We start from the raw sequence: 27,233 nt of genomic DNA on the forward strand, positions 1-27,233 counted from the left end.
CGGGGGCGCGGCTTTGTGGCGGCAGCGGACGGTGGAGGCCGGGTGCAGCCCCGTCGGCTGCGCGCTCTCTGCAGAAAAGGATTTTCTATGCTCCCCGCCCATCACTTGGATCTCGTCTGGGGAGGGGCGGATTTTTTTTCTGGAAGTACCCTTCTTCTTCACGGTGGAGGATTTAAGGCTGGGCTCCAATCGAGGCGGAGGCTGCAGGGCCCGCGGGGCGCCCCCCACGCCCGGCGCACGCCTGCCTGGAGCCTGGGAAGGCGCAGCCCCGGCGGGGGGGGGGCCGTGCACCCCCGGAGGCAGCAGCGGCGGTGAGTGCTCCCCTTCTTCCCGCCTGGCACCTTCCCCCAGCCAGGGCAGGGATCGCGGCAGGTGGGCGCCCAGGCCCCCAGGGCCGAAGGGGTGTGGGGCGGCTGCCTGCGGGGTGGATGGGAACGGGAGCGGGGAGGTGGCGGCGGGGGAGCGCGCGGCTCTCTCGGGACCCGGCGCGAGACGCTTGTCTGGGCTGAGATCGCCGCCGCTGCCGCCACCCCGGCTCCCCCTCGAACCCCTCCCCCGCTCCCCAGAGGGGCGTGTGAGGCCGGGAGGTAGGAAGGGGGCGAGGCCGCCCCCAGCCTCCCTTGTGCCTGGGCTTGGAAATTGACTAGGCGTTGGAGCGTCCGCGTCCCCGCCCCCACCCCGGAAAGCCCGCTCGGGAAACTGACTCGCTGCGTGACCCCGATCTCAATGCCGCGCGCGGAGCAGGCCGGCCGCGCCCGCCGCTCCACGTGCGCCCGGGCCCCGCTGGCATGGGCGGCGGCGCCTGCGGGGGCCGGGCCCCGGGGATTCCGGACCGGCCGGGAACCACCGTCCCCAGAGAGTTACCGCCGCCCCCTAAATAAAGTTGTCTGCGCCCTCCTCCCGAGAAGCAGGCAGCCCTCGCGCATTGGCTTTAGCTTCTGCAGGACGGGGGCAAAAAAAAACTAGGTACCGGGGTGCGGAGCTGGGTGTCTGTGCCCGAGACGACACCAAGTTAGGAAAAAGAAGTTAGAAAAAAAGAAAGAAAAGGAAAAAGAAAGGAAAAAGGCATTTTGATTTGGGGGTGGGGGGGAGTGGCGTTTCTGGTTTCTCTTTGCTTCCAATCCCCACCAAGCGGAGCGTTGGAATGCGCCGCTCATGTCCTCTGAGGACACATCCATATTTATAATTTATTTTTAGGAGAAGTTGTGAAAAAGGGAGGGGGGTTAAAATGAAGAGAAAAGGTGCGTGGGGGAGTGGCCTTTCCAGAACCTAGAGGCTAATTGAGCTATTAAAATGGAAATCACTTCCCCCAATTTGGGCGCGCAGCAAATTTGACTTTAATGAGAGACGATTAAGGACACAACGAAACTTTTTTTAGCTGGAGATGGCGTGGGGGGGGGGGGTGGGTGGACTGTACGAGACACCTCGGACACCGGATTTATCCGCTGCTAAGGGACGTTGGGGGCACCCCCTCGTGTTCTCCGGGAAGCTTTCAGGCCTGTTTACTGGGCGAGATTGGTGATTGCTCCCTGAGGGAAGAGACACCCCGGGATCAAGCGATTCTCTTGCCCTCAGCCATGGGGTGGGCAAATGCCCCCTCCTCCCATAGCGACCCCCTGGCATTTTGGTGAGATGAACCGCCGCCCCGAGGGAACACCTGGTACCGATTCCTTCAGCGATCCGGGATTCTCCAAACTCCTGCCTCAAAGGCGGCCTGCCCCGGTGCTGTCAGCCGTGAATGGGGACTCATTTCTTAGGAAAAGAGGTTTTGGAGGTTGTGGTCTCAGAATCGGGGTTTTGAGGGCGAGATGAGTTTATGTTTTATCCAACTGGCCCTCAAAGTCCCGCTTTTGGGGTCATTCTGGACAGCGAAGGACTCAGGCCCGGGCAGTCCCGGGAGGGTGAGGGCAGAGAGCTACCACCCCCAGGGAACGCATCTAAAACCCGGCTGCGTGGGGGAGCTGGGGAAGGAGGGGGAGGTCTGCTACTTGCATAGAACTAAAAGGCCCCTTCGAGGGCGGTATTCTTGTATGTGTGTGTTCTCAGTTTGCCGAACCTACTGTGTTTTCCAAGGGCGTCTTTCCTTGGGAGGCCGAAAAAACGATGCAAAGAGGAGAAAGTACATCCCCCCTGGCCACCCCCACAATGGTTTAAGGGACAGGATTGGATTGGAAAGGAATTAGTAGGATGTCGGTTGTGGCAAAGTGTTTGAAACCCCCAAATAAGGCACTCCTGAAATGATGAATTGTGATGACATTAGATTTGTCTTTACGTTTGTTAAATTAGGAGCAACCAGCTGTTTGCTTCCACCTGGAATTGCAACATTTCTTTGCAACTCTTTGCTACTTTGCTGTTGAAGGCGTTCTTTTTGTTTTTGTTTTTTGTTTTTTGAGACGGAACCTTTGCTCTGTTGACCAGGCTGGAGTGCAGTGGCGCGATCTTGGCTCACTGCAACCTCTGCTGCCCGGGTTCAGGCGATTCTCCTGTTGCAGCCTCCGGAGTAGCTGAGATTACAGGCCCGTGTCACGAAGCCCAGCTAATTTTTTGTATTTTTAGTAGAGACGGGGTTTCACGGTGTTAGCCAGGAGGGTCTCGATCTCCTGACCTCGTGATCCGCCCACCTCGGCCTCCCAAAGTGCTGGGATTACAGGCGTGAGCCACTGCGCCCAGCCAGGCGTTTTATAAAAGCCTGGTTAATACGTTCGGGGGAACTCTCTAAAGCAAGGGTAGTGGGTATAAATCCCCCTCGCAGAACATTAACCTTCAGTTGTGTGTACACACGTACACACACGCACACTCCCTATATAGTTGTAACCTATATAGACTTCCATACATCATAAGTTATTTGCAAGTCTAGATTTAAATTAAGTCTGCACAGCAGGGAATAGAAGTGAGCTGTACCTGGAAAAAACTTTTGAACACAGCGTTCTTGATACAAGATTTAGGATTTGAAAGACATGGCACATGTACACACAGATGACATTTGTGCTGCCTTGGCAAAAACAGTTCTTTACTTCCAGAGTTCTTTCTCTTTAGTATGGGACACGATGAAACAGCACAATTTTCAGGAGTCCACAATTCCAGCGAGGCGCACGGATGGGAAATTGTCACGTTGTGAATTGTGTTTGTGCTTTGCTAAATCGCCACCCGGAGCTGACTGTCAAATCCTATTTGCTTTGCTAAATAAGGATATCTCATCAAATTAGCCTTTAATGATACTTCCACAAATAGGGTGTTTTACGTGAATTAACGAGGCCGGAACACTCACTGTTTCTCCAAGATACTGAGCTATAATGGAGGCGACGAAGCCGAATGTTAAAATTACTGAATTGTTAAGTGTGCAAAATCAGACAGAATTTAGTGCTAAATGTGAAACAATTTCTGCTTTAATGGTGAGCGTTCGCAACAGCACAAGCATTACTTATATTCAGCCGTCTGAAACTGTGCATGTAATTATGAATACATTTAGCAAACTTTTTCCCCCTGAGTCTGGAAACAGTCTAGTATGGTGAAGAGATTATAAATCAGCATTTTGCAGTGAGAAGTCATCATTAATTCAGCAAAGAATCACAGCTTCTTTTCAGATCCTTCCCACCACCCTCCTACACAACCCCCTAAACCAATAAGGAAAAAAAAAAATTCAACATGGAACTCCTGGATACACTGAATATATTTTGGCTTTTCTCTTTTTGCCTCTGTGTGAGAAACTTCATTAAGCAGTTGCTGTTCCCTCCCCACCCCCGCCAACCCTCAAAGAAGTGTGGATTTAAGAAAAACAAAACAAAACAAAAAAACAAGCAACTTTGAAATTTGTTCTTAGCAATACTCAAGCCATAGCTGATCTCAGAGAGGCAAAAAATATGTTTCAATAGAAAAGAATACGGTATGGCCAGGGGTAAAATATTTAGAGGTGGTTCTGCAATGAATATGATACTTCCTTAAAAATAAAACGTGCGTTGGTGACTCAAACTAATGAAAGTTGGAAAAGTCCCTCCAAGGGAACACTCTCTGTTTCCCTTCCCAGCAACCCCCCAACTTAACGTTATGAACAGAAAGATGAAATTTCTTACCAGATCAACTACAGCCTCCTACAAGTCGATCAGCTCACCCTCCTTTAATTTAGATTGTGGGGTAAATACAGCTATTTTAGCCATGAGGATAAAAATGAGTGCAGTGAAAACTTAAGGCAAACTTGGTCCTTAAAATCACTCGCCAGAATAAAGTGCGTGTGCAAACAAAACACTGCTGATCAATTACTTTAAACAGGCATTTTCTTTCTCGCCTGAGCACCCCAAACACAGGAAAATGTCGAGTTCCTTTTGCTTCTTGTATCTGGAACAAGGTGACAATAAACCCTAAACAAAAACACTGACACTCACAAACATGATATAAACTACATAGACTTTTCAGGCCTAGTAGCCAAGCCAGACTTTTCAGGGAAACAGATGGATGTTGAAAGAATTTAGAAGGAGTGGACTTGGGGTTCCCTCCATCACCCCGTGCCCAGGTGACCCCTTCTGCCCTTCTCATGACCTTTTTTCAAAGCAGCCAGTGTTCAGATGCTGCCTTTCCAGCGTCCCCAGTTGTAGGGGACATATGCACATATTTACCAAGCTTTAAAATAAGGTTTCTGATTTTACATCATCTTCCTTATATGAAACATCTGAGTTTACGGAATCACAAAGCAAACTTCTTTCTCCATGTCCCTGAAATGCTGCACCACTGCAGCGAAGGGGACTTCGCCTGGGCGGGGAGAGAAGTTAGTGGCTGGTTGTGCCTGAGGTTAGCTGTGCGGTGTGGTATGAAAGTTTTCTCAGAGATGTGCAAAAATCTAGGCCGTCTTGCTGGAATCGTGTGAGATCAGTGCTGGGCCTGTTGGCATTGGCAGCCAGACCTCTGCCAGCAAGGCCCAGATGTGGCCTTAGAGCCGCTACTGGTGCCGAGATGAGTCCAGACAGGTGCCTGGGGGTCTTTCCTCCCGGGATGAAGCACGCAGCAGTTCAGCCAGAAGATGGGGTGTTTGGCTCGCAAAGGAAGCCTCCCCAGAGACTCTGCAGGATTTAATAGCCTGGTGACCCTGTGGGCTCTGGTGAGGGCAGAACCGCACTTTGCTAAGCACAACCTTCCAAATGCTTAAAGGGGCTGTGAGGCTATCCCACAGGCTCAGAGCACATCTGTCCTGTGTGAGTGCAAACGTCGCTCTAGAAGATTCAGAGGCAACGCTGAACTTTTGCAGCCCAGCCCGGAGCCCTCTCTCTGGAGCACTAGGGCTGCGATCCTTCGATTTGGGGTGGGCCTAGGAGGCGTAGCTCCCAGCCAGTAAGACAGCATATAACACATCTGAGTTACTGTGCCTGTGTTTGCTGGTCTCTTCTCCAGCTCTGCGAGGCCTCCTACCTGGGAGCTGAGCCTTTTGCTTTGATCGGGCTGGGAGGAAAACCTAGGCCAAGGGGCAGGGCTGCAGGCTAGAAGTGGAAAGAAGTGGGCCAGGTAAACAGAAAAAGGGGCCACCAGCTAAGCCACCTTGGGGGTCGGCCCAGAGTGAGAACTGGGCTGGCATTCTGGGCTCAAACACACAAGAAAACAGTCCGCAGCCTCTGCTCTGACACCAACGTGTGCCTGCTCCAGGAAGTCGCACCCAGCCCTGAGTCAGCCAAACCCGTGGGACTCCCATTTGGCCCTGGTAACTGGACTCCAGGCCACCAAAGGCCTCGTGGGTTCTCGATCGTATCTTAGAATGGCGTTAAAAGGTCCAGACCTGGCACTTGTCGGCCATGCCGTATTTAGCCCTAGGTTCACCCGGAGAATATTTTAGGTGCTGCTTGAAAGAAGAGACCTGGGCCCTAGTTGCCGGCTGTCACATGGCAAGGGTAGAATTGCTCCCTCACAGGCCTGGCCGAGATGGCCGGGTGCTCACTGGTACCGATGCCCAGAGTCCCTGCCAGAGCTTCAGGTCCACACGACGGGTGCCAAGGAGCCAGCTAGCGACTGGGGAGTGGTTCTGTATGGGGATGCCTTTTCACCCCGTTCTCTGAAGGCAGTGAAGCCACTTCCATTCACAGAACTCACAGAGGCTGTTTTCAGGCCCTCTCCTCTCTGAGATGGCCCAGTGTGATATCCCAGCCTGCAGAGTGAGCTTCTCCTCCGGTGTCAGCCACGTGGAGGGATTAACCCTTTCCCGGCTCCGAGAGTGCTGGCTGGCACGAGGGGCACCCACCTGCAGGGCCTCAAAGGTCATATGCCCTGGGGAAGACACCCTGGACTCCTTAGTCCTCAGATCTTAGTGGCTGAACAAAGAGATGGCACCCAGGACCTTAGCGGTAAAACTCTTCCCCCTTTTCTTTTTGAGACAGTGTCTCACTCTGTTGCCCAGGCTGGAGTGCAGTGGTGAGCACGGCTCACTGTGGCCTGAACTTCTGAGCTCAAGCCTCAGCCTCCTGAGTAGCTGGGACTACAGGTGCACACCACCATGCCTGGCTAGTTTTTGCAGAGACTGGGGAGGTCTCACTGTGTTGCCCAGGCTGTTGTCGAACTCCTGACCTCAAGCAATCCTCCCACTTTGGCCTCCCAAAGTGCAGGGATTACAGGCATGAGCACCCACGCCTGGCCAGTTTCCCCCTTTTGCCTCACCAGTGATAACCACTCAACTTCCCTACCCAAGCCTTACCCCTTCCGTCCGTGTTGTGGAAACCAGATATTTTCATCAGCGTTTCCAAGGGGACTAAGTTTCTCCCATTCCAGAGGAGGAGGTGTTGAAGGATTTGTTGTTCACTTAGATCATTAATGAGGGTCTGGAACATTCATTCGAAGTTTGGGGGAAACGTCGCGTCTCCTATGATGCGCCTGGCTTTAGGAAATAATCCTTGTATCCATTTTGGGAACCTGCTCTGGGATTCCAGATCTGTGGTTTTCTGGGCACATCTGTATGGAAGCTGCTGCACTGAGACCTATTTAGCCAGTTATTGAGAAGATGAGGTCCCTTTCGTGAGTCTGCACGGAGCCGCCGTACACCATGAAAGCGCTCACTTGTTTAAGGTTTACTCTAACTTTGTACATTTTTTTCCTTTTTAGTTTTGGCTCTTGGTGCTCTGAGCGCTACCACTTCCTGCCAGCTGGTTCGTTACCGCAGGGAAAATGAGGGACTTTTGGGGGCAGATGTGTTTCCATTCCACTATCATAATGCCCCTAAAAATCCTTATTGCTCTTGCAGTATTCCTCGGGGGTCCCTGGGCCGGAAAGACATCAGCTCGGAGTTCCTCCAGCAACTCAAAGAAGAGAGAAAGCTGGTCCCCAAACTCTCCCGCTATAGCGCCTTCTGGGTCCCTGGTGGATGCCTCTTATGCTGAGAACTGGTTATCGCTCTGAAAAACTGAAAGACACCATGTGCAGACACTGGTTGCTAAACGTGCTTTTGCCCTCCAGGGGCAGACACTGAGATCCGGCCTGGGAAAGCTGTCCAGCTGTCAGCGTCAGCGTTTGCTCTGGGGGCTTGGTTGTCGGGGGAGGTAGGGAAAGCGAAAAGAAACAAGTGTTACCTGTTTGACGAGGCCTGGTCCTTGCAGCCAGGGCCTCCGGGATCATCGCCTTGGCAGGGGGCCCTGAGCAGTCCTGGCTCTCCTGCTAGCTCCCTGAGACAGAACACTTTTCCCCGCTCGCTGCCTCAGTTTCCCCATACACCAAGGGAGGGGCAGCACCCCCTGCTCTGGCTTCAAAGGGCTCTTGGATGTATCCAATGTTATATATAATAAGCTCTAACGATGTATAAGCTCTGAAGGTGCTTTGAAAATCGGGGAGTCCACGCATTAAACACGGAAGGCGATAATATGAATACACGCAGAGGAATTCATGGGTGAGACAGCAGCCGGCCACTGAGCCTGGGGTTCTGGAATCAGCCAGGCCTGCATTCCAGCCCGAGCTCTGTGACTCTCTTGCTGTGTCGCCCTGGACAAGCGAGTCAGCCGCTCTGAGCCAGCAGCTCCTCAGGCATGAAACCGGTGACTCGAAATAGATGTCTCCCAAGTCTGATTTGCACATCTGATTTTGCGGGGCGCCGGCTAAAGGTGAAAATTATCCTCGTAGGTATTTTCTTTGCACCGCTGATTTCTATTTCAGGCAATTGGTTGGTTTTCCATTTAGGGTTAGGAGACAGGGGCCCTTTTTTTTTCCCATCAATTGATGTCAGTTAAAAAAAAAAAAAAAAAAGAGTGGGTTTTTTGGAAGAAAAATATTAAGCAACTACAGGTGCCCTGAGGATGGGGCAGAAATCAAGAAAGTTGTTTGTCAAGTGTCAGAGGTCCACTTTTAAAGAATTCTAGTTTATCTTAGGGATTTTCCGCACCCCTGTGGTTGGTGTGGGGAGGGGTGGGGGGTAGAGGAGGGAGCTGCCAATTCAGATCTACAGCGGGCTCCAGCATGACAAAACTGGGTGTCACACATCTTCCTTTTGGGGGGCGGGAAACCATCCTTCCCTGCTCACCGACGCCACTGGGACCTCTTACCCCCCCCACCCCTGCATTGATCCATAGCTCGGATTTCTCTCTCATTTTAGGGTCATGATGACTCAGCACCCTCCTTTCTGGCCAGGGCACCTCCCTTGGCCTCTAGGGGCACTTGCCTGACAGGCCTCACTGTGCCGGACCCGGGCGCCAGCTGCCCACCAGCCCCCTGGGACTGTGGTTTTGCAGGGAAACAGTGGGTGATCAGTCCCAGCCGGGCAGGGGCCAACTCCGGTTTCACTTTCAGCTGCGTCATGGGGTGAGGGGTGGCAGCGGGCCCCCGCTGGCCAGCTACGGCTGGCACCAAGAGGCCTGTAGACAGCTGCCGGCCCTGCTGCCAGAGCGCACCCCCCGCCCACCCCCTGCAGCCTGCCAGGATGGGGGCTGGGCTCTTAAGCACCTATTAAATCTCTCCACCTGCGCAGTGTCGGGGGTCCCCAAGTGAGAAAAGCCTGGAGCCGATGAGAAGGTTTCCTGAGTTGTTGGAGATTCCCCCAAAACAACTTTTTTTTTTTTTTAAATTGAGATAGGGTCTCTCTTTGTCACCCAGGCTGGATTGCAGTGGTGCAGTCATAGCTCACTGCAGCCTTGAACTCCTGAGCTCAAGCGATCGTCCTGCCTCAGCCTCCCAAGGCGCCTGGGCTACAGGTACATGCCACCGAGTCCTGCCCAAAACAAGCTTGTAAATCACGCGGGCTGGAAATTCAAGAGAGCTGTGGCCGTTGCTTCTGGGTCGGATTGCTGTGGCTGGACACTGCTTCTGCCTTTCCTTCCCTGGACAGATGTCTGCTGAGGCCCTACTGTGTACTGAGCTGGGTGCCAGGTGCTAGAGGTACAGCAGGGAGCCAGACAGCCCGTGCCCACATGGGGCTCACAGCTGAGTTGGGAGACAGACAGAAGAATCAAAGAAATAATGCCACATTACGATGAAAATTTCAAGCTGAATATTTGGTGTTAGGATCTCAGGAAGGGATCGTGCATGCGTGTCTGTCATGAGTCAACTCCCAGAACACATAGCATAGGAGGCAAGCGAAGGCTGCGCCTTCACCATCTAAAAGTTTGCTGAAAATAACTGACAGGCCCAGCATGGTGGCTCACGCCAGTAATCCTAGCACTTTGGGAGGCCGAGGTGGGAGGATCACTTGAGCCCAGGAATTCAAAATCTTTCCGGGCAACATAGTGAGATCTTGTCCCTATTTTGTATTTATTTTTAAAAAATTTTTACCAAAGAAATGACAAGTGGATTAATAGGAGAAAAAGGCATATGAATTTATTCACCATGTGTGAACGCCAGGGGAGTGGCGGGAGAATGATTACCCAATAACCCAGTGAAGTCCAGATGCTCATAAACCCTCCATCGGCCTGGTGCGGTGGCTCACACCTGTAATCCTGGGAGTCTGGGAGGCCGAGGCAGGTGGATTGCTTGAGCTCAGGAGTTCGAGACCAGCCTGGGCAACATAGTAAAACCCTGTCTCTATCAGAAATAGAAAAAAAATTAGCCAAGCTTGGTGACGCACATCTGTGGTCCCAGCTACTCGGGAGGCTGAGGTAGGAGGATCACTTGAGCCCTGGAAGCAGAGGCTGTAGTGAGCCGAGATCACGCCGCTGCACTCCAGCCTGGGTGACTGAGACCTTGTCTCAAAAACATATACAAATATAAATAAATACCTCTGTCAGAGCAGGAAGATGGGGGACATGTGGCCACTCTCAGGGGTAGTAAATGATTTTTCGGAGGAGTGAATGGGTCTGATGCTGGGACAACAGTCAGTGAATGATTCCCTTAGAGAGTTGAATGGGACCGGAGAACAGATGACAGATGATAGTTTGGGATGAAGTCTGTCTGGGCTCCAGGTGTGGTGTTTCATTTCATGCTCTTCCTCTGTGATGAGTTTTCATCTCTGGTTAATGAAATTTCAGGGAAGGAGTCGAAGGCAGTTGTGTTCCTCTTTGGCGGGTGTGGGTTCCAGGTAGATAAGGGAACCCCAGGAGCAGCCTCCTCCTATGCTTTGGGACGGACAGAGGATGGAGAAACAGGATTGGGGCGGGGGTGGTGGTGTTGGAGAGACCTTGAGGCTGCTTTAGTTCAGCACATCAAAGAGCCACATTTTGGGGTATCATTTTCTGAGCCCCAACAACAGGTAGGCTTAAGAACAGAGACCTGGGAGCCAGCTGTCCTGTGTTTGAACGTGGACTCTTCTGCTGAGTGGTCGGGTGACCTCTGCCAAGATACTTGCCCTCTTTGTGCCTCAGTTCCCCCATCTACAGTCACTAGAATATTAGGGCACAGCACAGGGATGTGGTGAGGATGAAATACACGAACGTCTGTAAAGAACTAAGCACGGCGCCTGACACTGATGATGTGCTATATAAGTCTTAGCTATTATATAAGAATAATAAATGTGAACTATTATTGTAAGATGAAATGCGCCAGCCACAGCAGGCCAGGAACATCAGTAATGTGGCCGAGCCTGTCCTCTGTGCGAAACGCTTTACAGGCCTCATCTCACCCAATGGCCACAACCAACCTGCAGGTGAGCCTAATTGACACCTGAGGCTGGGGAAACTGAGGCTCAGGCCGGTGAAGAGAGGTGTTTGAGGCTAACCAGCGGGCAAGCAGCGTGACCTCAGATGCAGGGCTGGTTTCCGCGGGCTGGGACCCACGCTTAGTTGACTGCTCTGAGGCCAAGGCATGGGGATTACTTGAGACCAGGAGTTGGAGACCAGCCTGGGCACCATAGCCAGACCCTCATTTCTTTAAAAAAAAAAAAAATTACCCAGGCATGGTGGCATGCCCCTATAGTCCCAGCTACTCAGGAGGCTGAGGCAGGAGGCTGGCTTGAGCCCCGGAGGTCGAGGCTGCAGTGAGCTGTGATAGTGCCACCTTAATAACTTTGCTCCAGCCTTAATAACTTGGGAACAAGGGGCCTCAGATTTTCATTTTGCAAATTATGTAGCCAGTCCTGCCCTGATCTGAGGTACTCCAGAGCTGGCACTCGTAACTCCTTCCAGCCATATATCACATAGCCAGGCCCACAGTCATCTTCCAAGTCATCAGCATGGTGTTTTGTAGTAGGACTGAGATCCTGGGAGAATAGGAAGACTCCTTACAGGGCTGAATTGCCCCCACTAAAAGGCAGGCAGGCACAGTTGCTAAGGGCAGAAGGCATGACTCCTTCATTGCTGTATCCTCAGGGCCTCGTCTGTGTTAGATTAGATGTTCAGTTAATAGTTTTAATGCGAAGCCAATGTATCAATCGGAGACTGCTATATCTCCCCGGACCCAGCCTACTTAAATGACACCTTCCAGGGAAGTACTGACTAGTGGTGCAGTGTCAGATGTCAGTCATCTCAGTCACCACCCCCCATCCCCCAGTAGGCTCCTGGACAGCCCCTGAGGGTCCCCTAAGACCCTCCCCCTGCCCCAAACCTGCATGCCCACACCTTGGAGTAGATTCCTGCTTAACGGGCTCTGGTGAGGGGTTCAAAGGTAACACAAGTGTTTAAAGGCATATGGAGGCTGGGCGCCGTGGCTCACACCTGTAATCCTAGCATTTTGGGAGGCCGAGACGGGTGGATTACCTGAGGTCAGGAGTTTGAGACCAGCCTGGCCAACATGGCAAAACCCCGTCTCTAGTAAAAATACAAAAGTTAGCCGGGCATGGTGGCAGGCGCCTGTAATCCCAGCTACTGAGGAGGCTGAGGCAGGAGAATCACTTGAACCTGGAGGCGGAGGTTGCAGTGAGCTGAGATCGCACCACTGCACGCCAGCCTGGGTGATAGTGAGACTCCATCTCAGAATAAATAAATAAAAATAAAGGCATATGGGCTTGGCTTCCCGCGTACCTATAGTGGGGAAGAGGCAGAATATAACCCAAATAATACTTGGATGTTAGTTCTGGGCAGGTTCAAGACCCAGCCGGTAGTCAGGGGTGTTGGTCTCCTGAATTGGTTAATGAGAGGGTCTGAAGGAAAGATCCCTTTTCCTCTGAAGTTGGAAGTTTATTGACACTCAAAACTCCAAAATCTAAATGGTACTAAGAAGCAAAGAATGGTTTCAAAAGCCTAGAAGACATTTACAACAAAACTTTTTTTTTTTTTTTTTTTTTTGAGGCAGTGTCTCACTCTGTTGCCCAGGCTAGAGTGCAGTGGTGCCATCTCGGCTCACTGCAACATCCGCCTCCAGCGTTCCAGTGATCCTCCCACCTCAGCCTCAGTAGCTGGGATTACAGGCACACACCGCCGCGCCCAGCTAATTTGTGAGTTCAAGTGATCCTCCTGCCCCAGCCTCCCGAGTAGCTGGGATTGCAGGTGACCACCACCACGCCCAGCTAATTTTGTTTTTGTCTCAGTGTTTTTATTTATTTATTTTTTATTATACTTTAAGTTCTAGGGTACAACACCCAGCTGATTTTTGTATTTTTAGTAGAGATAGGGGTTTCAGCATATTGGCCAGGCTGGTCTCGATCTCCTGACCTCGTGATCCACCCCCCTCAGCCTCCCAAAGTGCTGGGATTACAGGCGTGAACCACCGACCCTGGCCAACTGGCATTTTAACTCAAAAGTAGCCACAGGTAGTACACAAACGAATGGATGTGGCTGTGTGTTGCAATAAAACTTTATTTACAAAAACAAGGAGTGGGCCAAACTTGGCCCACAGGCCGTATTTCCTGACTCCTGTTCCAGAGCAAAAGCTTATCCTTCAGTTAGAACATCATGAACTTGGCCTTGGCCATGTTCTTTTCTCCCCACCTGTGAGGTGACAGAGTTAGGTTTCAGAACAGATGACCACTGCCTCTGGAGAGGTTAGGTTGCCTCCTCCTCCTTTGAGGGAATTCTGCAGCTCTTGGAAATTAGATTAGGTGACAGCCACAATAGAATACCCTGGGGATTTCAACATTGTAATTTTAGCAGCTGTCAACTGAGTAACTTTTAAAGAGGAAAGAAGGTATTGTAGTTTAGAAACATACCTCAATGGTTCACATTGCCTCTGGAAGCCACTTCTTTAAAGTGAGAATGTGTATGTGTGTGTGGGTGTGTATATATATATATATATATTTTTTTAGAATCAGGGTCTTGCTCTGTTGCCCAGGCTGGAGTGCACTGGTGTCATTAGAGCTCACTGCAGCATTAAACTCCTGAGCTCAGGTGATCCTCCTGCCTCAGCCTCCTGAGTAGCTGGGACTATAGATTAACATCACTATCGTCCTCTTTTTTGAGACGAAGTCTCACTCTGTCACCCAGGTTGGAGTGCAGTGACGCGATCTCGGCTCACTGCAAGCTCTGCCTCCTGGGTTTATGCCATTCTCCTGCCTCAGCCTCCCAAGTAGCTGGGACTACAGGCGCCCACCACCACACCTGGCTAATTCTTTTTTTTTGTTTTGTATTTTTAGTAGAGATGGGGTTTCACTGTGTTAGCCAGGATGGCCTTGATCTGACCTCGTGATCCGCCCACCTCGGTCTCCCAAAGTGCTGGGATTACAGGAGTGAGCCACCGTGCCCAGCCACTCGGCTAATTTTTTTATTCTTTTATAGAGTTAGGGTCTCACTACATTGGCCAGGCTGGTCTTGAAGTCCTCCTACACCAGTCTCACAAAGTGCTGGAATTGCAGGCATAAGCCATCATGCCCAGCTGAAAATAGCTTAAGACAGAATGGCAGGGGTGTGTGTGTGTGTCTGTGTGTGTGTGTGCGCACGTGTGTGTGTAGGGAGAGGGTAGAGGAGAGAGAGAAGGGATTTCCCAAGAGGGCAGGGAGCTGAAGCCAAAGGATTCCTAGCAGGAGGGTCAGAGAGGAAGGTGTGACTTGTTTTTTCAAACAGCTTTATTGAGAAATTATTCACTTAAAGTACACTTCACCCATTTAACGTGTACGATTCAATGTCTTTGAGTGTATACACAGACTTGTGCAACCATCATCACAATCAATGTTAGAACACCATCAACTCAAAAAGAAACCCTGGGCCGGGCGTGGTGGCTCACGCCTGTAATCCCAGCACTTCGGGAGGCCAAGGCGGGCGGATCACCTGAGGTCAGGAGTTTGAGACCAGCCTGGCCAACATGGCGAAACCCCGTATCTACCAAAAGTACAAAAATTAGCCAGACGTGGCGGCGTGCACCTGTAATCCCAGCTACTCAGAAGGCTGAGGCAGGAGAATCCCTTCAACCCAGGAGGTGGAGGTGGCAGTGAGCTGAGATCCTGCCATTGCACTCTAGCCTGGGCAACAGAGTGAGACTCCATCTCAAAAAAAAAAAAAAAAAGAAAGAAAGAAAAAAGAAACCCAGAACCCTCCTGCACCCTAATCCTCCAACGCCCCCAACCCTGAGCAATCACGGATCTACTTTCTGCCCCTGTGGATTTGTTTATTCTGCACATTTCCTATAAATGCAGTCACACTCTTAATGTGGTCCTTTGTGACTGGATCCCTTTACTTAGCATGACGTTCTCAAGGTTCAGCCACACTGTAGCATGGATCAGAACTTCATTCCTTCTTACAGCTGAATCATATTCTACTTTATGGATGGACCAACATTTTGCTTATCCACTGTCAGTGATGGACAGACGGGTTGTTTACACTTTTTGGCTGCTATGAATAATGCAGCAATGAACGTTCGTGTGTTGGACTTTGTGTAAACAGATGCTTTCATTTCTCTTAGGCATACAGGTCAGAGTAGAATTGCTGGGCCATAAGGCAACATTATGTTTAACATTTTGAGGAACTGCCAGGGGCAAGTCTTAATATATTGCCTTTTTAATTTTTGTTTTTATTTTCTTGAAATGGGGTCTGGCTCTGTCACTGAGGCTGGAGTGCAGTGGCGCGATCACAGCTCACCACAGCCTTGAACTCCTGAGCTCAGGCCATCTGCTTGCCTCAGCCTCCCGAGTAGCTGGGACCAACAGGCACATGCCACTATGCCTGGCTAATTTTTTATTTTTTGTAGCGATGAGGTCTTGCCATGTTGCCAGCTGGTCTTGAATTCCTAGGCTCAAATGATCCTTCCACTTTAGCCTCCCAAAGTGTTGGGATTAGAGGCATGAGCCACTGTGCTTGGCTTTTATTGCCTTTTTTTTTTTTTTTTTTTTTTTTGAGATGGAGTCTCACACTGTCGCCCAGGCTGGAGTGCAGTGGCACCATCTCAGCTCACTACAAGCTCCGCCTCCTGGGTTCACGCCATTCTTCTGCCTCAGCCTCCGAGTAGCTGGGACTGCAGGCGCCCGCCACCACGCCCGGCTAATATTTTGTATTTTTAGTAGAGACAGGGTTGCACCGTGTTAGCCAGGATGGTCTCGATCTCCTGACCTTGTGATCCGCCTGCCTCGGCCTCCCAAAGTGCTGGGATTACAGGCGTGAGCCACCGTGCCCGGCTTTACTGCCTTTTTAAACTTCGTATTATAGAGTTTAAATTGCGAGTGATGGCTCACACCTATAATCCCAACACTTTGGGAGGCCAAGGCCAGAGGATCACTTGAGCCCAAGAGGTTGGGACTACAGTGAGCTATGATCACACCACTGTACCCCAGCCTGGGCAACAGAGCCAAACCCTGTCTCTAAATAAATAAATAAATAAAACCCCACCACTTTGTACTACGGAACTTTCCCACCATACCTGAAATTAGTATGTGGTATGTAACAGGCACCCAGTACCCTTCATCCAGGTTCGACACTTCTCAGCTTTAGCCTGTGTTGTTCCCAACTGAGTATTTTAGAGGCAGCTCAAACATTGCACTTGATGTTGTTTCTGTGTCTGAGAGGTCAACATTTTCTTTTGTCCCAAAGCTTCCAAGTCTCCTACACCCACATCCTTGTGTGCGATGGGATTTAGGGAGAATAGAGGAATTGGGGCAGAATCAATGTGGGGTAGGAAAGGAACAGCCCCTGAGTGGGGCAGGACTGGCTACCTAATTTGTAGGACCCAGGGCTAAATGAAAACGGGAAGCCCTTTGTTCAAAAATTATAATCAAGTTGAAGACAGCAACAGCGTGAGCTTGTATCACTGCACACGTTCCGTGCCTCTGACAGCTCACCTTCTCCTGAGGCCAGCAAAAAGGTGCCCAAGCAGAAGTGATTAAGGGGACACAGGAATTTATAGAGCCTTAGGCGTCTGGGTGAGACAGAAGGCACCTCTCACCTCCAATCCCTGGAAAGAGTCCAAGGATAGTTGGGTCTTCCCTGGCATGTGGGACAAGATTCAAGGCCATTTTGTTTGAATTTCCAAAAATAAGATGACCCCAGCTGACATGTGGGTCATGCACACTTAAGAAAAATAACCATTTGTCTTAAGCCTTCTTCCCTAAGAGCCCACAGTTGTTTTATTTGGCCACACCATTTTGTCCTGGATTCTGAATGTACTCTGATATCCCAGCAGATGACTGGGCTGCAGTCTTAAAAACAAGTCCCCTGGTTAGCAAACGACACAGAGCAGGACCAGGGATGCCCAACAGGGCAGGTGGCCACGGGAGACACTGCCAACCAGTCATGGCGCCCAGTCCCTCTGAGCTCAGACAGAACTCCATTAGCTTTGCCAAAGGATCATCTTTACTCAAAACACCCAGAGATTCGGAACCTCCAGTGTGTATTGGGCTGACATCCAGGGACTTATACTAACAGGACGCAAGGTGCACTTACACTAACAGAGCCTTGTCATGAAGGGGTATAGGGTGACTGGGAAAGGTGCGGAGAGGGTGGCAGAAAGGGACTCATTGAGAACAGATGAGAACCGTGCAGCTCCTCCCGTTCCCTGGAGGATGTTCATTAATTTCACCACCTGTGTACCTACTGTACATAGGCGCTGGGGACTGAGCATGAGCTGTATCGTCATCAACAAGACAGATGAGGGTCCGACGCTTATGAGCAGAGGCAATCATAAACCAATGACTAAAAGTCCATTTTAAATCTGATCAAAATCACGTAATGACAATGACAAAAAAGAACTACAGCAACAGGTCTGAGTAAATCCCAGCTGGCAGCTCTGGGGTTTGTAGACAACCAGAGTGGGATCTTCAAGCAGAGTCTGGCTCAAGATTGAGACGATTCCCAGCAGAATGAATGGAGCAGTAACATAGTCAGAAGGCCCTGAGGGAGGCAGGCGGCTCTTCTTGTTCCTGCCAGCACACTCTCCCCAACTTCTGATAACAGACCCCCCAGTACCATGGGAAGATGGCCAAAAATGGCCACCCACAGTACTTGTTCCTCGGCTACAGTAATTGGTCCACGCATAGACATGTGACCCACCACGACCAATCATAGCAGCCCACTTCTGAGCCGGGATGCAGTCATTGGTCCAGGTGTAGTCATGTGACTCAAGCAGGGCAAATTCAGGATTGTCTGCAGAGCTTGTGGGGAGGGTGTTCCTTTCCCTCCTCTCTGGCATCCAGGCCTTAAAGAGGTGGACTTGGCACCACCAGTGGCCTCAGACAGTAAGGCCAATAAGCAGAGAGGAGGAGAAATGAAAGATGAGGTGAGGGGGATGAGGCAGGAAAAGAACCCAGAGCTTCCAGTCCCTGGATCGTAGAGAGCAATAGAACCTCTTCCCTTTCCTCATCGTAGCTACCCAGTGAATAAATGCTTCGTTCTACCTCATTCAGATCAACTTCAGTGTCTGCTGTTTGCAACCCACAGTGTCCCAATTCAGGACTTGGGAACTGTTTTCCTTTTCATGGATTGTGTAGAACTGAAAGGGATAGGGCATTCTCAGAACTTACATTCCTGTCCCGATGTGCCGACTGTACTTAAAAATAAAAGAATCCCAGACCCGTCTCCATGTTCACCACCGCCCCTCCTGTTAATTTCCAGCTGAACTGCAGTTCAACACGTGCTGCGATTTCAAGTCCTGCCCTAATCAATTCACTCCCACCTCCCCAACCTTAACCCCAACGCACACGCACCTCCACGCTGGCCTGCGCGTGCAGCCTGCCCTGGCCTCTGCTGTGACGCCTACCACATTATATTTGTAATGATTCGTTTATGACTGTCCCCCTAACTAGGGAAGGCATCGAACCTGAGAATGAGGCCTCATTCATCTCCGTACCCCAGGCCCTGGTACGCAGCAGGCAGATAGCAAGTATGGGAGGGAGGTAGGGGAGGAAGAAGGAGGGAAAAAGGGAGTTCCTTCCTATTTTTATGTGTCACTCCTAGGCTCAAGTTCCGTATTCGTTCCAACCTCTGCCTGTTTTCCTTTTTCCTTTTTTTTTTTTTTTTTTTTTTTAGTGGAGTTTTGCTGTCGTTGCCCAGGCTGGAGTGCAACGGCGTGATCTCAGCTCACTGCAACCTCCGCCTCCTGGGTTCACGCAATTCTCCTGCCTCAGCTTCCCAAGTAGCTGGGATTACAGGCGTGCGTCACTATGCCCAGCTAATTTTGTGTGTCTCTGTGTGTATGTGTATATATTATATATATATATAATGTATGTTTTATACATGTTTTATGTTTATATATAATACAGATTTTATATGTTTTATATAATATATATGTTTTATGTATATAATATATTGTATTGCTCTCTACGATTCAGGGACTGGAAGCTCTGGGTTTTTTTTCCTGCCTTATCCCCCTCACCTCATCTTTCATTTCTCCTCCTCTCTGCTTATTGGCCTTACTGTCTGAGACCACTGATAGTGACAAGTCCACCTCTTTAAAGCCTGGATGCCAGAGAGGAGGAGGGAAAATAAAATATATATATATGTTTTTTATATATGTTTTATATATAATATATATGTTTTATATTTTATATATATATATATATATATTTTAAACTAGAGATGGGTTTCACCATGGTGATCAGGCTGGTCTCACACTCTTGACCTCAAGTGATCCACCCACCTTGGCCTCCCAAAGTGCTGGGATTACAGGCCTGAGCCACTGTGCCCAGTCCCTAGTTTCCTTTTTCTACCTGTCTTCCCTCAGGTAGACACACCCCTCATGCCCTCACCACCTTCAGGCCTCTCCTCCAATCCCCCTTCCTTCACCCCCTGGTCCCTCCTTTCTGCTTCCTCGCTCTCTGTAGCACCTTCTACCACCATCCACCCTCCTTCGTGTTCTATTTATTTTGTTGATTTCTCCCTCATTGACATGTCAGCTCCAGGCGGGCACGCTTCTTTGTTGTGTTCTATGCTGGCTGTATCCTCAGCACCTAGAACTGGGCCTGTCACCTAACAGATGCTCAGTAAGGGTCTGTAATGAATGGATTATTTGTGTTTGCCCACACAAGCAGGTCTATCAAACTTGTTTTCTCATGTACCTGTGCATTTCATGCTTCTAACAGGTATAAGGGAAGTCTGGTTATATATTTTTTCCTGGGACTGCTATAACAAATTATCACAGACCATAGGGCTTAACACAGCAGATTCGTTTCAAAGTTCTGGTGGCCAGAAGGTGGAAATCTAGCAGGGCTACACTCCTTCCAGGCACACAACGCAAGATGTGTGTCTTGTCTTTTCCACCTTCTAGTGGCTCTGGCGTTCCTTGGCTTGTGGCCGCATCACTCCAGTCTCTGCCTCCGTCTTCTTATCTTCCTCTTCTCTCTGTCCTGGTCTCTGATTCTCTTTTCTAAGGATACATGGATTGCGTTTAGTTCCCATCTGGATAATCCAGAACAAATGCCTCCTCTCAAGATCCTTAATCAGTCTTTTTCCAGGGATTCAATTTGAAAGTAAACATACTTACTCTCTCTCTGGGGGCTGCTATTTAGCCTACTGCAGGTTATCTGCATAAATAAATCAGAAAAGCAGAGATTCTCACCTCCCCACAACTCCATTGTCCTAGCAGGCATGCAATAAAGAGAGTATTATTGCGGTATTGTTATTACGGAGCACAGAGTGTGGAAATGATTTTTAAAACACCATTGTATGTTCTTTAATTGTGCCAAATTTTAAAAATGAAACTATGCCTAGTGAGAAAAAATACAAAAGAGAATAAGGTGGAAATAAAGGGACGATTTGCCTTTTTAATTAATTTATTGTGTTTAGAGACAGGGTCTCACTCTGTCACCCAGGCTGGAGTGCAGTGGTGTGATCATGGCTCACTGCAGTCATGAACTCCTGGACTCAAGCGATCCTCCTGCCTCAACCTCCAGAGTAGCGACTCATGCCACCATTTTTATTTAATTATTATTATTATTATTATTTGTAGAGACAGGGTCTCACTATGTTGTCCAGGCTAGTCTTGAACTCCTGGCCTCAAGCAATCCTCCCACCTCATCCTACCAAAGTGCTGGGACTATAGGCTTGAGCCACCAGGCCTGCCCTGCAATTTTTCTTTAACTCCAACTTCACTTTATAAGACAACCACTGTGGGCAGTTTGCACAATCTTTATAAATTTTGAAAGCATGCACTTTTTTTGGTTCATAGTGGTAAGAAAGTTGGGGGTATATAATATATCCTGACAGCTCTTAGAACCACCTCATTCTTTCTAATGACTCCTAGCATTGCATCATACTTAACCTGCCTTCTACTGGCGAACATTTCAGTTAACTCGAGGATTTTGCCTTTATAACATCTATAGTCTTTGGCATGTGACCAAGATTACTTGTAGGATAAATTCCTAGAAGTGGAATTTCTTGGTCAGAGGAGATGTGCCTTTTTCCTTTTTTTTTTTTTTTTTTGAGACAATCTCACACTGTTGCCCAGGCTGGAGTGCAGTGGCACGATCTTGACTCACTGCAGCCTCCACCTCCTGGGCTCAAGTGGTCCTCCTGCCTCAGCCTCCTAAATAGCTGGGACTACAGACATGCACTACCACACCCAGCTAATTTTTTTGTATTTTTTAGTAGAGACAGGGTCTCACCACGTTGCTCAGGGTGGTCTTGAACTCCTGAGCTCAAGCCATCCTTCAGCCTCCCAGAGTGCTAGGATTACAGATGTGAGCCCCCGCTCCCAGCCAAGAGGTGTGCATTGTACATTTCTACAGCTATTGCCCAGGGCCTTCAAAAGGTTACCATTCACATGCACATCAAGGGTACACCTGTAGAGGCTGGGCTCGGTGGCTCACGCCGGTAATCCCAGCATTTTGAGAGGCTGAGGCAGGAGGATGGCTTGAGCTCAGGAGTTCAAGACCAGCCTGAGCAACAAGGCAAAACCCTGTCTCTACAAAAAATACAAATATTAGCCAGGCATAGTGGTGCATGCCTGTAGTCCCAGCTACTTGGGGGGCTGAGGCAGGAGGATCGCTTGAGCCCGGGAGGTCAAGGCTGCAGTGAGCTGTGATTGTAGCACTATACCCCAGCCTGGGTGACAAAGTAAGACCCTGTCCCTCCCCCACCATAAAAAACAAACCTACATTGGTGAGGGTGCTGTTTCTGACACCCTTTTTTACCCCAGCAAGAATGCGGTGTGTCAGGAGAAGCAAATCCCACATGAGGTAAGTGGATTTTCTATGTGGGCCTGGGTCGGGGCAGACATGGCCTCTGAGGTTGTCCCTGTAGCTGTCTGAGGAGATAAGCTATTTAGAGCTCTTGTTAGTGTAGGTTTTATTAACAAAGGCAGAGTCTGGGGAGGTGAGCCAGACCGTGCGGCAGCGAAAAGCGTTGTGCAAGTCAGTATTTATTTCTTTAGTGCAGTTAGAACTTAAATATGGTCAAAACATATTCTTCTTTTAATTTACACAAACAAATATGTTCCCAGGCTGACACCTCCCGTGCCAAGTTTCTAGGGGAAGCAAAACTCTGCTGTGAGATTATAAACCACTCGAGAGAAGATGAGAATGGAAAACCCGCCGAGAGTTAGCTCTCTCTACACGCCCAGAACTGGGCTGCTAAGAGGTGTCTTTTTTTTTTTCATTGCAGATAAACCTGCCAGTAATTTCAGCAAATGAAACGTGGAACGCGTCAAGGCCAGAGGATGGAAAAGGCTCCGGTTTTGATAAAAGGAGGCCTGCTTGGCTTGGAATCCTCTCTCCTGCTGGTTGGAAGATGCAAAGATGTTTCCAGAGAGGGGCTGAAGAATTGAGGGGAAAGAAATGAGCCCAGTATGAGTCCCCTTTCAGGGCTGAGCGCATATAAAACCAAACAAGTTGGAACTGCTCCAAGAGAGGGGATTAAAGCAACATGTTATTCTGAGTGATTGCTTAATTTATTGAGCTGCGGCTGGATCTGTAATGAAATACAGCCCTTGTAACTGATAACCTCCTGCTGCAATTGAACTTCCACAATTAAGGAATATTTTCCGAGTTTCTCTGGAACGGCTCTGAATTTCTAGCCTCGGTGACAGGGTGCTTCTGAACATTTGTTTTCCAGGCAATTTTTTTTTTTCTTGAGTATCAGACTGATGTTAATAAATAAGCAGCATTTTATTGAGTGCTTTGTGGGAACCAGGAACTTTATATACATTATATCTAATCCTGACACTAATCCTGACAATATCCCATGAAATAACCCCCATTATTCCCTATTTGATGGATGTGAAGCCACGAGACGTTCGGTCATTTTCTAGAGTGGTGCTGTCCGAGACAGTAGCTGTTATGGCTCCTTGTGGCTATTGATGTGTAAGTACGTTAAAATTAAATAAATTTTAAAGTTGACTCCCTAGGTTGCACTAACAATGAGTTCAAGTGCCCAGCAGCCTTGTGTGGCTGATGGCTGCCACGTTGGACAGTGCAGATATAGACCATTTGAAGGTTGCACGAGTGCTATTGATCAGCACTGACTCAGGTTTCCTTTTTTTTTTTGAGATGGAGTTTCGTTCTATCATCCAGGTTGGAGTGCAATGGTGCAATCTCAGCTCACTGGAACCACCACCTCCTGGGTTCAAGCGATTCTCCTGCCCCAGTCTGCTGGGTAGCTGGGACTACAGGTGCATGCCGCCATGCCCAGCTAATTTTTGTATTTTTAATAGAGATGGGGTTTCACTGGCCAGGCTGATCTTGAACTCCTAACCTCAGGGGATCCACCTGCCTCAACCTCCCAAAGTGTTGGGATTACAGGCCTGAGCCACCACGCCCGGCCGGGTTCAGATTTCATAGCTAGAACCTGGCAGTGCCAGAATTCAAGCCCAAGCTAATGGGCTTTGAAGGCAGAGTTCATCTGCCAGCCGTGTTGCTTCTTTTTCTTCCCTCTGCTGAGAAGCAAGGAACAGAGCAGTGATTCTAACCCCTGGCTACACATTAGAATTACCTGCAATTCTTTTTTTTTTTTTTTGAGATAGAGCCTCGCTCTCTCACCCAAGCTGGAGTGCAGTGGTGCAATCTCAGCTCGCTGCAACCTCTGCCTCCCAGATTCAAGCAATTCTCCTGTCTCAGCCTCCCAAGTACCTGGGATTATAGGCGCCTGCCACAACGCCCAGCTAATTTTTGTATCTTTAGTAGAGATGGGGTTTCGCCAGGCTGGTCTCGAACTCCTGACGTCAGGTGATCCACCCGCCTTGACTTCCTTAAGTATTGGGATTACGGGCGTAAGCCACCATGCTAGGCCTATCTGCAATTTTTTTCTTTTCTTTTCTTTTTTTTTTGAGGCGGAGTCTCTCTGTCTCCCAGGCTGGAGTGCAGTGGCGTGATCTTGGCTCACTGCAAGCTCCACCTCCCGGGTTCACGCCATTCTCCTGCCTCAGCCTCCCAAGTAGCTGGGACTACAGGCGCCCTCCACCTCGCCCGGCTAGTTTTTTGTATTTTTAGTAGAGACGGAGTTTCACCGTGTTAGCCAGGATGGTCTTGATCTCTTGACCTCGTGATCCGCCTGCCTCGGCCTCCCAAAGTGCTGGGATTACAGGCATGAGCCACTGCGCCCAGCCCCTGCAATTCTTTTAAAAAATGATGGTAGGGTCCCAGGCCCAGAGAATCTGACTGACTTCACTGTGATTAAGCTGGGTGGGGACAGGCATCAGAGGTGTTTATACTTCCCCATGTGATGCCCGTGTGCAGCCAGTATGTAGAGCAGTTAGGTGTGAGGACTTACATAGCGGATGCTGAAAGCAGCTGGTTCATCTGCCATGAGAACGCAGTTTCTTGTGACCAAGAAGTGGGCTTCTCCCAGGGCCACTTCTAAACCACCTCATCAGAGAGCTCAGGTTCATATCCGAGGGAAGAAACTTAAGTGCTTTCTCACACGTTTCCAGCTTGATGAGAATCACAGTGGGGAGCTTTGCTTTTACAAACAGGCTTGGTCACATGGTCATGGAAGAAAGGAGATGCCCACGTAAGATCACAGAGACAAGGTGAAAAACCTATAGCCCCAAATTGGAATTGGAAGCATCAGTATGAATTTGTGCTATATTTTTGTCTTACAAAGTAAAGCAGGTGTTTGCTAGCTCTGTCCACTACAAAGTTTAGAAATAATGAGCCATCCAGTAGCAGTGGACACCCCAGCACCCAGGTTAATGGTTTCTAAACACCACTTCTGACTAGAAACAAAGGCATGGAGAAATGACCAATTCCAGGTCTGAGGTAAGAAAAAAATTCAAGATGAGCCTGGAATATCTGGTCATTCCTTGCTTCGTTGATAGCAAGGAAGGTGTCAATGACTTCCAGGGTCATATTGAAAAGGATGCAGGAGACAACATGGAGTGGCTCCCAATGGGACAGTTTCAGCATCATTAAGAATAATGACTGTAGGCCGGGTGCAGTGGCTCACACCTGTAATCCCAGCACTTTGGGGGGCCAAGGTGGGTGGATCAGTTGAAGTCAGGAGTTCGAGACCAGCCTGGCCAACATGGTGAAACCCCATCTCCACCAAAAATATTAAAAAGTAGCCATGTGTGGTGGTGCACGCATGTAATCCCAGCTACTTGGGACGCTGAGGCAGGAGAATTGCTTGAACCCAGGAGGCGGAAGTTGCAGTGAGCCAAGATTGTGCCACTACACTCCAGCCTGAGCGACAGAGCAAGACTCCCATCTCAAAGAAAAAAAAAAAGGAATAGTGTAATGGATTGAAACATATCGTATATGTCCAAATCTATGAGTTGACAATACTTAAAAAAAAAAAAAGAAAAATAATTGATCACCTTGGGAGGATATTGGAAAACCAACTCATTTTGAAAACTGTCAAAGGGAAAGAAGCATTTATGCTTTTTGGTACAAACCATACTCTGTGGTAGCCAAAGAGTTGATATATTGATACCTTTTATAGATACATGTCCACTACCAAAGACAGAATCATAGAATCAGTATGCTACCATGTTGTAATCGCTAATGAAATAATGGGCCAGGTGTAGTGGCTCATGCCTGTAATCCCTACACTTTTGGAGGCTGAGGTGGGAAGACTGCTGGAGGCCAGAAATTCAAGACCAGCCTGGGCAACATAGACCTATCTATGCAACAAGACCCTGTCTCTACAAAAAAAAAAAAAAAAAAAAAAAAAAAAAAAAAAAAAAAAAAAAAATTAGCCAGGTGTGGGCAGGTGTCCCAGCTATTCAGGAGGCTCAGGTGGGAGGATCCCTTGAGCCTGGGAGGTCAGGACTGCAGCTACCACTGCACTCTAACCTATGTGACAGAGCAAGACCCCTCAAAAAAAAAAAAAAAAAAAAGCAAAAAAGGAAGAAATTGTGGATCTAGACAACCATTATCAACAAATCAACAATAGCTGCTAACATCACAAAGAGGAACAACCAGATAGTATGTGCCTTTGAATGGAAGTACAAAACCACCAATAGGAAGTACTTATACAAAAAAAAAAAAAAAAATCAAACATCAATCTAAGTGAGCTTCTAGACCTAACTACCAATTTCTAAGAAATATAGTGGGAAGAGGAGCACATGACACTTCTGTGGAGATGCTATAAACAAAATTCAGACCACAGGAAACTACAGAACAAACAAGCCAGTTCCTTCAACAAATAAATTGCAAGGGAAGAAAAAGACAAGGGGAGAGAACCTACAGATTAGGAGAGATACAAAAGCCATCCCAACTGATGGCAACATTCGAACTTTACGCGGTGGCTCACGCCTGTAATCCCAGCACTTTGGGAGGCCAAGGCAGGTGGATCACAAGGTCAGGAGTTCAAGACCAGCCTGGCCAAGATGGTGAAACCCCATCTCTACTAAAAATACAAAAATTAGCCGGGTACAGTGGTGTACACCTATAATCTCAGCTACTCGGGAGGCTGAGGCAGGAGAATCTCTTCAACCCAGGAGGCGGAGGTTGCAGTGAGCTGAGATCACACCACCGCACTCTAGCCTGGATGACCGAGCAAGATTCCGTCACACACACACACACACACACACACACAAAGCATTTTATGAGATCACCAGAGAAATTTGAATACTAACTGGATATTTGCTGATAGTAAAAGCATTCTTGTTACTAAACAGTTTGAGGAGGAGTGAAGGTGGCCAAAAAAATTTTTTTGGAGTTACACATTGAAATGTTTATACAAGAAATGACTGACGTCTGAAATTTGATTCACAGTAATCTGGGATGAGGGAAGGGGAAGAGGGCGTGCATGGAATAAGGTTGGCTGGAACTTGACTGCTGAAGCCAAGCTTATTGTACCACACGCTCCGTTCCTATGTGTGCTTAAAGCTTTTCACAATAAAAAGAAAAAAAGTGGTAAAGACCAACCTTTTCCTTCCTTTCTCTCAATGCTTAGTGTGTCCACCCACTGCTGGCATCTCTGGGACAAGCCTGGGTAGCAGGCTTGAGATAGATCTTCACGCATCCCACCCCCGTCTCCATGGCAACCAGTGGGGAGGGAAAACTGCATCCACAAAGTTCTGGTCCCCACAGGGGTGAGGCCAGGCCACCAGTGTCATGCCAGGCCCTGTGTTGCTGCTCCCTCGGGAGAATTCCCACCAGAGCTGCCTCCCTGCGCCCATTCCCCATC

The 27,233-nt window shown here is 49.0% G+C and overlaps 1 long non-coding RNA gene across 1 annotated transcript; it reads left to right on the forward strand.

Moving 5' to 3' along the window:
* LOC119621217 (uncharacterized) lies at nt 1-26,971 on the forward strand. The gene is made up of 2 exons (XR_012092919.1): nt 1-311; nt 22,269-26,971. It is a non-coding gene; the product is annotated as an uncharacterized lncRNA (long non-coding RNA).
* Nucleotides 26,972-27,233: the final 262 nt, after the last annotated feature.

Source organism: Chlorocebus sabaeus, chromosome 5 (genome assembly GCF_047675955.1).
Source record: "Chlorocebus sabaeus isolate Y175 chromosome 5, mChlSab1.0.hap1, whole genome shotgun sequence".
NCBI classification, from domain to species: Eukaryota; Metazoa; Chordata; class Mammalia; order Primates; family Cercopithecidae; genus Chlorocebus; species Chlorocebus sabaeus.